Here is a 12,369-nt window from a genome sequence, read left to right as displayed (position 1 = left end):
GATGAGAAATCAGAATTTTTCACCACAAAACCTCCAAGAAATTCCACAAGGTGTTGCCTTTCTTCAAGCTAGGATGAATCTCCAAGTAGTATGTGATTTGGGTGAGAATTTCCAAGTGAAATGGAAGCAAGAATGGAGCAAAATGAGAAGAGCTTTCTTCCTCCTTTTCCTTTGGAGTGTTCGGCCGAGAGAGGTAAGAGAGAGAGAAGGGTTTGAGTTGTGTGAATCTTCCCTTGGAAGATTGAAAAAATTGTGGCCAAAAGCTTTGCAAAAGTCAATTGTAAATAGTGTTCGAATAGTGTCTCGTACTACCACTTTTCTCTCTTGTTTGTTGCACTAGTGAACTAATCCTCCAATGTAATTCCTTTAACAATGTAAGTATTCGCTCTTAGTAGTTTAGTATAAATTCTCAAAACTCCACTTAGCCATTTTGACGCGAAATACATGAACTTTCGATTTGCACGCGTTAAAGCGAAATTTAAAAGAAATTCATGTAACGATAATATAATTAACTAATACTAGGGTAAATAATTTTAAAATAACTATTTTAAGAATAAAAACATGAGTCCTCATATTTAATGTGTCTAGTTAATTTTTTTTCTTATTAAGGTTAGATGGAATCAACTATTCCTAAATTGGTTAACTAATCATATGTATTATATTTTAAATCTTTTGTTTCCATCTTTGCAATTAATTAACCATTAGTTGTGAAGCATTTAAAGTATTAATTGAATAACAAAAATTAATAGTTAATATTAGTTTGTGAAGACAAACTTTAGGGAGTTTACCTAGGAAAGTTGGAAAGTAGTTAAAGGACAATTGCATAATCTCTTGATCTTAGTAAATCTTTAACTTGGTTTAGATCATGAAAGTAGACTATTTCATGTTGTTGATATAGTTGATTTACAGCCCAAAGTGGATTTCATTATATTAGAATATTTTATCATATTTTAGCATAAGAAGTAACCAACCGACTAAAATAAGATTTTTGTTAGGATAATTGAGGAAATCTAAACTCAGAATCATCAGTTATTGTTTTTTTTTTGCGTATTTTTTATTAGTCTTTTTATTTTCTTGCAAATCATGTGGCAATTATTAGTTTAAAAACTAAAGGAATTTGATAAATTTTGATACTTGGTTAATCTTTTTTGCGGGATTTGACACTTGAATACCTGCATATGATCTGTAGACTTGCAGATGAAAAGTAAGATTTAATTTTAACTTCACATCAATCACCCAATCGGCCCTATCCCTTTTGGCCCAAAATGCACATTCAACATTCACTGGGTACCAAGAGTCGCATTTTTGCACTCAGGGTAAAATTTTTGCATCCTTGAATTTGTCCAAGTACTTGGACCAACTCGCGCCCTCGCAATCACTCACAAGTCAGCCTACTTATTTACTCTTATTCATTCGCAAGTTTTGTCAACTAGAGTGTTATTTGATTCATTCCACCAATGCCCTAACCCAAGCAAGAGGCACATTTACTCCATAACTCATTTGAAATATACCTTTGGCATAATTTTTGTCATAATATGTCAATTGTTGAACTGAAGCCATGATGCCTACTCAGCAACAATGACGCTAATAGCTTTTCCCTTCTCAACACTTATGCAATGTGACTCTTATTGCATACTCTTAGTCAAGGATCCCCATGGCGTTTAAGGTTAGAATCCAAACTTCTAATCATGAGTTAGCACGTGGGGACATGAAAGTCTCCAAATAGCTTAATTAGTCAAGGATAATGTGCATAATATATAGCCTACGAAGCATAGCGGACATAAAGTTGCAACCTCTACTTTGCTCGTGATGCCAACACAAGCCTTTAGACTAGTGTCATTCATGAGGTTCCCAACCCTTAATAAAAACCTTAGTATTTCTTTGAATAACCAAGGCCGACACCCAAGATTTTGCTAGTGATATGCTCACTAAATACACCTAGTTGCCCAAGATGTACAAAGAAGAATGGTAGCTAGCATGCCTGTTTGTGTGACGACCCCACCTCCCCCTAGGGTGTACCCAAGGGTTTGGCTGATCGCCTGCCTAGTTCTCGCCAGAACTCACTCATTAACGTTCTTGAAATAATCGTTCAAGCTTCGAAATTAATATAAAAGTTCCATTTCCATCCAACAATCCAAACTTAATTTACAATCCAAAAGTGTAACATAGGAGTTACATTTCCAAAGATTCCAAATATATCTCATCTACAAAAGTACAAGTACAAGAGATTATATACACAGTTTCTCGGCTACTTGCTCCGGCCTTCACTCCTATAAGGAAAACAAACTAATGCGATGAGTTAAAAATTCAGTGAGGTTTTTAAACAAGCAAACAGGCAGGTAAACACGGAAATATTTACACTTAGCACTTTTCTCACTTGGTACAGTAATAAGAAGTCATTCTAGAATCAATCATTCATTCATTTAAAGGATACATGCTCACTTGGAGCCATTGATTCAAGTCATTCATTCATTCATTCATTCGTCTCCAATATTAGAAAACATTTGCAAGTGAAAACTCCTTCAGTATTCATGTCATTCATTCATTGATTTCATTGCATTGAATTCATTGGCCAGTTTTCCACCAAATTTCGTGGTAATACTCAAATATACCAAATAGTGTCCCAGGGTCACCAGCCGCCAGACCGAATCTGCTTCTGGCTCGAGTTGATTGGCATCGAAGGGAAAGGGACCAGTTCAGCCAAAAGGCTTACATTCATGCACAAGTAGCATTCAATCATTAAAAATTCAGTTTTGCTTGGGTCGAGTGCGATAAAGTACACACTCGCCCATCGAAAATTATTTAGCAATCATTGGAAAATATTTAACATTTAGACAACATTCACAACATTCCACATAGTCATTTAAAGCACACACATGCAAGGAACACTTACATTTTAAAGTAAACCAAAGCTAAACGTTTGACTCCGGGTCGTGCTCGTTCCTACCGTTAAACCCTAAAAGTAACCAAGACAAGATGTCATAGTCTGATTATTTAAAACTTAGATTAATAAGGTACTCACTTGAGCCTTAATCATGAGTCATACGCCTATTTAAAATCGACCCCTTAAAACACAAAATTCAAAGACAAATTTGAAAGCCAATCGAAGAATGACCAAGTGCATTTCTAGGACTATGAAGTACACTTGTTCAAGGCCACAAAACCATCCAAAATCACACCAATTAAAGTTTAAGACCTATAAAAGTTTTCTCAAAATTTTCCAAGTTCCACTCAATTTATTTGACAAAATTTCCAGCTTTGGTGACATTATTTGAAAAAGTATAACTTGAGTTTCGTAGGTCACAAAATCACAAACTTGAGTTTCGTAGGTCACAAAATCACAAAACTTACACCATTACAAAATAGACTCGAAGTACTAATAGATTTTAGAAGACATCTTCATGAAATTTAGCTCATAGGTTAATCAAATTTTCAGTTCAAAATCACTGTTGTCTCATGTACAAAACAGAACAGTCATGGTTTTTGGAAAAAATTTATAAATTTGCTGGTACTTATAGGAGTTAAACCAACCCCTGATTTTTACACGATCAAAAGATTATGAGTCTAGTTTCAAATGCAATAAACGGAACTCAATTTGTATTTTTCTACACCAAGATATAATAGATTTCCCAAAACTGCTCAAAGTCTCTTGCAGAAAAATTTCAGCAGCACTTCCTTTGTATTTCCAGACATTTCAAGGCTACATTTTCTTCTCAAATCAGCTCACTCAACACCACAAGACAGCTATAAATCAAGTTCACAAGGTTTAGGATACATAGAGTGCTTATTTTAACCACAAACTAGCTATAATCAACATATACCTAAGCTGGAAAATCCTCTACCAAGGCTGAAATTTCACAACTAAAGTTAGGAAGCCCTATTTTGAAGCTAAAATTTCAGACCAAAGCTATAAATCTGCATATCTCAACTTTCATATTCAAATCAAAGCTAGAAACTCCTAATTAATGGCTGAAAAATATAAATAAAAGCTGAAAAATTCCAATAACAACACAAATCCTTGAAACCAGCCACAATACTTCCATATTCAAGTCATATGCCCACTTAAATGCAAGATTAAAGGGAAAAAGTAGTTCCTTACCAATATTACCTTCAATTCCTAAGGAGAGTAGCAAATCATAGCTTTCTTCCCTCAAAATCACACCACACCAAGCTTCTTCCTTCCTTGTTGCAACCTTCTACGGATGGATTTAGGATTTAAGGTTGATTTCCCCACAAAATCAAGCTAGGAATCAAGATGAAAGTTGGAAGTTTTTTCTCTTCCTTTCCTCTCTAAGGTTTGACCTTCATGGAGCAAGAATGAAGGATTTTTGGTGTCAATTGGAAGATAAATACAAGACCAACTCTTGGTCAAAATCTTAGTCAAAGTTTGGTTTGATCGACGACAAATGGCGGCAATCGGTTCTATTCCTATCCTTTTGTCTCTGTTGTGTTTCTTATAGCTAATCTATTTTGTGTTCCTCTAATACACTCTTAACACTTCTAATCGCATAATTCCTATAGTACTACACTTGTTCTCGTCCACCAACTATAATACACACCTTACAAATAGGTCAAACTACCATAATACTTTACGAAACTTAACATGTACCAAAATATAAAAAAGAGAAAGATAAAAATGTTAACTTAACCTTTAAAAGCACTATCAAATTAAGGTTAGAAAATAAACAAGTAAAGTAAAATTAAAAGAAAATATAAATTAATTTTTCAAAATAGGAAAAAATTTAGAAATAATTTTCGAGTTCTCACACTCTTTTCTCCTTAAGAAAATTTCGTCCTTGAAATTTTTACCTTCCATTATCTCAGATGATTCTGGAGCTTGTTACTTGTCTAAAGCATATATCTGTGCTGATACTTTTGGTCGGTTCCCTCTTTCATTAACTCGTCTAGGTTTGGTTCTGTCATCTTGTTGAGCATTATTCCCTCGTGGCTGCTTCTTCGAACAGTTTTTAATTTGATGATCAATACTCCCACAAATCAAACATTTTTGCCCCTTTATCCAGCATTCATCCTCAGTATGATTGGTCTTTCCACAGTATCCACAAACCAAGTGAGGAGCCACTTTTTGGCGTTCTTGAGGAATTTCTTCTTGTTGCCCTTTTCCTATTTGAACTCCTCTTATAGAACCTTCTTCTAATTGTCTAAATGTCCATAGTGGGTAGTGTGGAAAGTCCGTTCTTCTTACTTTAGAGGGTGTTACATTTTCCTTAGGTTTCTCATGTGTACTAGTAGGTGTACTCTTTTTTCTCACATGAAAAGCCTTCACTTGCGCCCTCACAATTTCAATTCTTTGAGCTTTTTCAAGGGCTTCTATGAATGTATCAATTTGCACAGCCGCTAAAGTCTCTTGTATTTTCACATTTAGCCCTTGTACAAATCGCCTCGCCCTCTTTTGCTTCGTAACTACCAATTCAGGAATAAATTTGGACAGTTTAGTGAATTGTGTTTCATATTCGGCCACGCTTAGGGTTCTCTGATGTAACCTAATAAAATCATCCTCTCTCTTATCTTGGACCAGAGGTGGGAAGTATTTCTCATTAAATTCTTTCATAAAATTTACCCAATTCTATGTCGTCTGTTCTCTTTCCCATTTTGCCCTAATAACATTCCACCATGCTCTGGCCGGTCCCTCAAACTGAAAAATGGCAAAGGCCACTTGTCTTTCCTCCGTATAATTCAATGCAATAAAAATATTAACCATAGCCTCTAACTAATGCTCAGCCATCTCTGGATCAAGCTCTCCAAGGAACTTAGAAGAAACAAACTTTTGAAAATGCTCTAGAGCCCTATCCTCTCCGTTTTCAGGGTTCCAAGGCTGATTTACTAGAATTCAACCTTGTTGCTCTACCAATTGCGTTAAGATATTAGTCATTTGTTGTATTGCCGTTGCTACTTGATCCCCTACTTCGACCCTTGGTTCTTGTTGCTACTCTCTCGCCACGTTTCTTGTTTCTCTTGGTTCTTGTACTTGCCTACCTCTACGTCCATGGCTAGCCCCACGTTCTCGACTAGCCCTTTTTGTCCTTGACTTCGTTTACCCTCCTTACCCTTCTCTTTCCTTTTTTTTTTTTTCAAAAGGTTATGTAGCACATAAACAAAATCAATCGATTTTAGCAGCAAAAGAAAGACATTTTTAAATCACACAATCAACGATATGAAAACGCACTTAGTATATTTATAGCATTCCAAGTCCTTTCATCAAGTTACAAAGATACATTACATATCAACTTGATCAAAACTAAGTACGTAAGACAAAGCAGATACTATACACATTAACATGGACACGTCACTAGCAGCATACATTCAGTGGTAGAACAAGAAATGGCTTGTCATCCCAGTTACCTATACCCACATCCTGCATTGTTGAATCTCTAACCTAGGTCATTATCGAACCAACTAATTCTACTTCTCCCTCGGCTGCAGGTTGCCCTACTTTAGGTTCAAGATTAAATTCATTAGGGCCTGCAACCCCTTGACCTTCCTTTGCTACGTCCACTTCTACTACCTCAACCACAAGCATCTCAAATTAGTTAAAATACAAACCGCTTCAATTATAGATACAAATTCAAATACATCAGTAGTAATGCCACTCCAAGGTAATAACCTATTCTTTCGATCCAAAAACAATTCATATAAGCATGACACAATCATATCTTCCACACATAACCATCATAAAAGTATCAACTCTTTAGTATTCGGGTGCAAGAATCCAAAAATAGGATAATTTACAACTCAAACCGACCGGTCCCAAGAGTAAATCACCTATATTAGAGATTCCTACCTGACATACTATGTATCTTCTCCAAATATCATGATAAGGGTTTTAAGCTTATAACATTCATGATTCACAACTTATGCTTTAGAAGAGTACTTAATCCTTTACTCATTCACATAATAGAGACCATAACACCATTTGGCCCAAACTCACCCCACACAGAGACTACTCAAAGTGGCTCTGATACCACCTGTGACAAACCCACCTCCCTTTAGGGTGTACCCAAGGGTTTGGCGGACAGCCTGCCAACGTTTTTGAAATAATCGTTCAAGCCTCGAAATTAATATAAAAGTTCTATTTCCAACCAACAATCCAAACTTAATTTACAATCCAAAAGTGTAACATAGGAGTTACATTTCTAAAGATTTCGAATACATATCATTTACAAAAGTACAAATACAAGAGATTATATACACTAGTTCTCGGCTACATGCTCCGACCTTCACTCCTATAAGAAAAATAAACTAATGGGATGAGTTATAAGCTCAGTGAGGTTCCCAAACAAGAAAACAAGCAGGTAAACACGGAAACATTTACACTTAGCACTTTTTTCACGTGGCACAGTAATAAGCAGTCATTCAAGAATCAATCATTTATTCATTTAAAGGATACATGTTCACTTGGAGCCATTCATTCAAGTCATTCATTCATTCATTCACCAACCGTTTTTCTTATCCCTCCGACATTAGAAAACATTTGCAAGTGAAAACTCCTTCAGTGTTCATGTCATTTATTCATTGATTTCATTGCATTGAATTCACTGGCCAATTCTCCACCAGATTTCGTGGTAATACTCGAGTATACCAAATAATGTCCCAGGGTCACCAGCCGTCCGATCGAGTCCGCTTCTGGCTCGAGTCGATTGGCATCGAAGGACAAGGGACCAGTTCAGCCAAAAGGCCTACAATTATGTACAAGTAGCATTCAATCATTGAAAATTCTCTTTTGCTTGGATCGAGTGCGATAAAGTACACACTCGCTCATCGAAAATCATTTAGCAATCATTGGAAAACATTTAACATTCAGACAACATTCACAACATTCCACATAGTCATTTAAAGCACACATATGCAAGGAACACTTACATTTTAAAGTAGATCAAAGCTAAACATTCGACTCCGGATCATGCTTTTTCCCACCGTTAAACCCTAAAAGTAACCAAGACAAGATGTCATGGTTCAATCATTCAAAATTCACATTAATAAGGTACTCACTTGAGCCTTAATCATGAGCCATACGCCTATCTAAAATCGGCCCCTCAAAACACAAAACTCAAAGGCAAACTTGAAAGCCAATCGAAGAATGACCAAGTGCATTCCTAGGACTATGACGTACACTTGTTTAAGGCCACAAAACCATCCAAAATCATACCAATTAAAGTTTAATACCTAGAAAAGTTTTCTCAAAATTTTTCAAGTTCCACTTGATGAGAACATGAAGATTTGCATGGATTCCTTTCATTTTACAAGTCCTCACATTCCAATGATGGTTGATGGTGCAATCGGGCTCGAGAATCATTGAAGATCCAAATTTTCCAAATTTTAATTGGCTTCCAAATCTTGATTGGTATCTTGATTGATTTCCAAATCTTGATTGATATCTTGATTGATTTCCAAATTGAGAGTTAAGTAAGTTGCTTGAATTAGGGAATAAAGGCTAAGGTCATGTTGACCATAGTTAAGCCAATTTGAATTAGTTAGTTTCTATTCTAGTTGAATTAGAGTTTTAGGAAAGCAATTAATTGCTTCCAAATTTGTTTAGGAAATTGTGTCAAGTTTAGAAGTCAAGTCAAATAAGGAAACTTGTATTGTTTCCAATTTAGATTAGAGTTTTGAGTCTTGTAAGGCTATAAATAGCCAACTTTATTTAACTATTTGGGGGAGACAATTATGAGATGAATAAATATTGAGAGTTTTCTCTTTCTTGTTCCTTTGGGAGCGTTCCTTGATACAAAGTGAGTTGTATCTCCTTTATTCAAGTTTTGACTTATCAATTCAAGATCACGTTGAATTGTGGCGCCATTCTACCAACACCTTTGGTTCCTAATCCGTTAGTTTGTGGGTTGAGATAATATCAAGATTGTTCGCAATCTCGGGGATTAGAGAGGTCGTAAGGTTTTTCCATCTTTGTATCCATAATTTGATCAAGATAGATCCTTCCGCTGCCTGATCGATTCGGTTCTTCAAGACAGATTCTTGTTGGGTCGAGTTCATATCATCTGGTATCAGAGCTTCGGCTCTTGATTCAGGTTAATATCCTTTTTTCTTTTCTTATTTTTCTATTTTTTTTCTATCGAAACCCTTGCCACCTTCTGATTTAAAAAGGAAAAAAAATTATTTGATTCTTGTTTTTTTTATTTTATTTTATCACTTGAGTCTAACCTACCTCCTTGATTGATCGAGGTTGGAATTTTTTTGTGTGATTACGTTCTTGAAAACAGATTTTTCAAGGGTTTAACTCCCATTAAATTTCTTCCAAGTGAAGTCCTAACCTTGCATCGAGTCGTCAAAAGTAAAAAAAAAAATAAAATAAAAAATACTGTTCACGGTGGTACTGTTCATCGGCACTGTTCACAACTGCAGCAGTACTGTTCATCACCGCACTGTAGCGGTACTGTTCATCGTACTGTAGTAGTACTGTTCATCCGAAATTTTTTTTTTTTCCCCATACCTTGTGTTTGTTTCTTGTAGTTGGCTTGATAATTTCTTGAAGTTCTTGGATTGCATAGTGGGTTCTTGAAAAAAAAAATCTTGAGATTTTGAAAACCCTAAAAGTCATTCTCTTGAATCTTGAAGTGCAGTTACCTTGTTTTGTTGAATTGGCAAGTTAAAAAAAAAGGAAAAAAAAAAAAAGGCAGCCTTGCGTTGGATTTGAAAATTGAGAGGGATTTGGAATCTTATTTCCACATTCTTGATTTCTAATTCTTGTTAGTCTTGGTTCATATTATCAGCTGCCAAAATCCAAACATACATTTAGGAAACCTTCTCAAAATAGCAATTTGCTTTCCAAAAGTGAATCCAAGAATCAACCAAACTGAACTTCCAAATTCTAGCCAAGTACAATTGGGTGAAGATATTCTTTGACAAATGGAGCATGTGCAATGGTTTGTGTTCAAAATCAAGTTGAGTTGGCGACATGCTTCTTGGATTACATATATTAAGACATTCTCCGAGTTACTCCTTTGTAAACAAGCACTCGATTTGAGGACAAATCGTCTTTCAAGAGGAGGGGAATGATGAGAACATGAAGATTTGCATGGATTCCTTTCATTTTACAAGTCCTCACATTCCAATGATGGTTGATGGTGCAATCGGGCTCGAGAATCATTGAAGATCCAAATTTTCCAAATTTTAATTGGCTTCCAAATCTTGATTGGTATCTTGATTGATTTCCAAATCTTGATTGATATCTTGATTGATTTCCAAATTGAGAGTTAAGTAAGTTGCTTGAATTAGGGAATAAAGGCTAAGGTCATGTTGACCATAGTTAAGCCAATTTGAATTAGTTAGTTCCTATTCTAGTTGAATTAGAGTTTTAGGAAAGCAGTTAATTGCTTCCAAATTTGTTTAGAAAATTGTGTCAAGTTTAGAAGTCAAGTCAAATAAGGAAACTTGTATTGTTTCCAATTTAGATTAGGGTTTTGAGTCTTGTAAGGCTATAAATAGCCAACTTTATTTAACTATTCGGGGGAGAGAATTATGAGATGAATAAAAATTGAGAGTTTTCTCTTTCTTGTTCCTTTGGGAGCGTTCCTTGATACAAAGTGAGTTGTATCTCTTTTGTTCAAGTTTTGGCTTATCAATTCAAGATCACGTTGAATTGTGGCGCCATTCTACCAACACCTTTGGTTCCTAATCCGTTAGTTTGTGGGTTGAGATAATATCAAGATTGTTCGCAATCTCGGGGATTAGAGAGGTCGTAAGGTTTTTCCATCTTTGTATCCATAACCTGATCAAGATAGATCCTTCCGCTGCCTGATCGATTCGGTTCTTCAAGACAGATTCTTGTTGGGTCGAGTTCATATCATCTGGTATCAGAGCTTCGGCTCTTGATTCAGGTTAATATCCTTTTTTCTTTTCTTATTTTTCTATTTTTTTTTCTATCGAAACCTTTGCCACCTTCCGATTTAAAAAGGAAAAAAAAATTATTTGATTCTTGTTTTTTTTAATTTTATTTTATCACTTGAGTCTAACCTACCTCCTTGATTGATCGAGGTTGGAATTTTTTAGTGTGATTACGTTCTTGAAAACAGGTTTTTCAAGGGTTTAACTCCCATTAAATTTCTTCCAAGTGAAGTCCTAACCTTGCATCGAGTCGTCAAAAGTAAAAAATAAAATAAAATAAAATAATGTTCACGGTGGTACTGTTCATCGGCACTGTTCACAACTGCAGCAGTACTGTTTCATCACCGCACTGTAGCGGTACTGTTCATCGTACTGTAGTAGTACTGTTCATCCGAAATTTTTTTTTCCCATACCTTGTGTTTGTTTCTTGTAGTTGGCTTGATAATTTCTTGAAGTTCTTGGATTGCATAGTGGGTTCTTGAAAAAAAAAATCTTGAGATTTTGAAAACCCTAAAAGTCATTCTCTTGAATCTTGAAGTGCAGTTACCTTGTTTTGTTGAATTGGCAAGTTAGAAAAAAAAGGAAAAAAAAGAAAAAAAAAAAAGGCAGCCTTGCGTTGGACTTGAAAATTGAGAGGGATTTGGAATCTTATTTCCACATTCTTGATTTCTAATTCTTGTTAGTCTTGGTTCATATTATCAGCTGCCAAAATCCAAACATACATTTAGGAAACCTTCTCAAAATAGCAATTTGCTTTCCAAAAGTGAATCCAAGAATCAACCAAACTGAACTTCCAAATTCTAGCCAAGTACAATTGGGTGAAGATATTCTTTGACAAATGGAGCATGTGCAATGGTTTGTGTTCAAAATCAAGTTGAGTTGGCGACATGCTTCTTGGATTACATATATTAAGACATTCTCCGAGTTACTCCTTTGTAAACAAGCACTCGATTTGAGGACAAATCGTCTTTCAAGAGGAGGGGAATGATGAGAACATGAAGATTTGCATGGATTCCTTTCATTTTACAAGTCCTCACATTCCAATGATGGTTGATGGTGCAATCGGGCTCGAGAATCATTGAAGATCCAAATTTTCCAAATTTTAATTGGCTTCCAAATCTTGATTGGTATCTTGATTGATTTCCAAATCTTGATTGATTTCCAAATTGAGAGTTAAGTAAGTTGCTTGAATTAGGGAATAAAGGCTAAGGTCATGTTGACCATAGTTAAGCCAATTTGAATTAGTTAGTTCCTATTCTAGTTGAATTAGAGTTTTAGGAAAGCAGTTAATTGCTTCCAAATTTGTTTAGGAAATTGTGTCAAGTTTAGAAGTCAAGTCAAATAAGGAAACTTGTATTGTTTCCAATTTAGATTAGGGTTTTGAGTCTTGTAAGGCTATAAATAGCCAACTTTATTTAACTATTCGGGGGAGACAATTATGAGATGAATAAAAATTGAGAGTTTTCTCTTTCTTGTTCCTTTGGGAGCGTTCCTTGATACAAAGTGAGTTGT

This window comes from Coffea arabica, chromosome 7c (genome assembly GCF_036785885.1).
Source record: "Coffea arabica cultivar ET-39 chromosome 7c, Coffea Arabica ET-39 HiFi, whole genome shotgun sequence".
NCBI lineage: Eukaryota > Viridiplantae > Streptophyta > Magnoliopsida > Gentianales > Rubiaceae > Coffea > Coffea arabica.
This window is presented reverse-complemented; position numbering follows the sequence as displayed.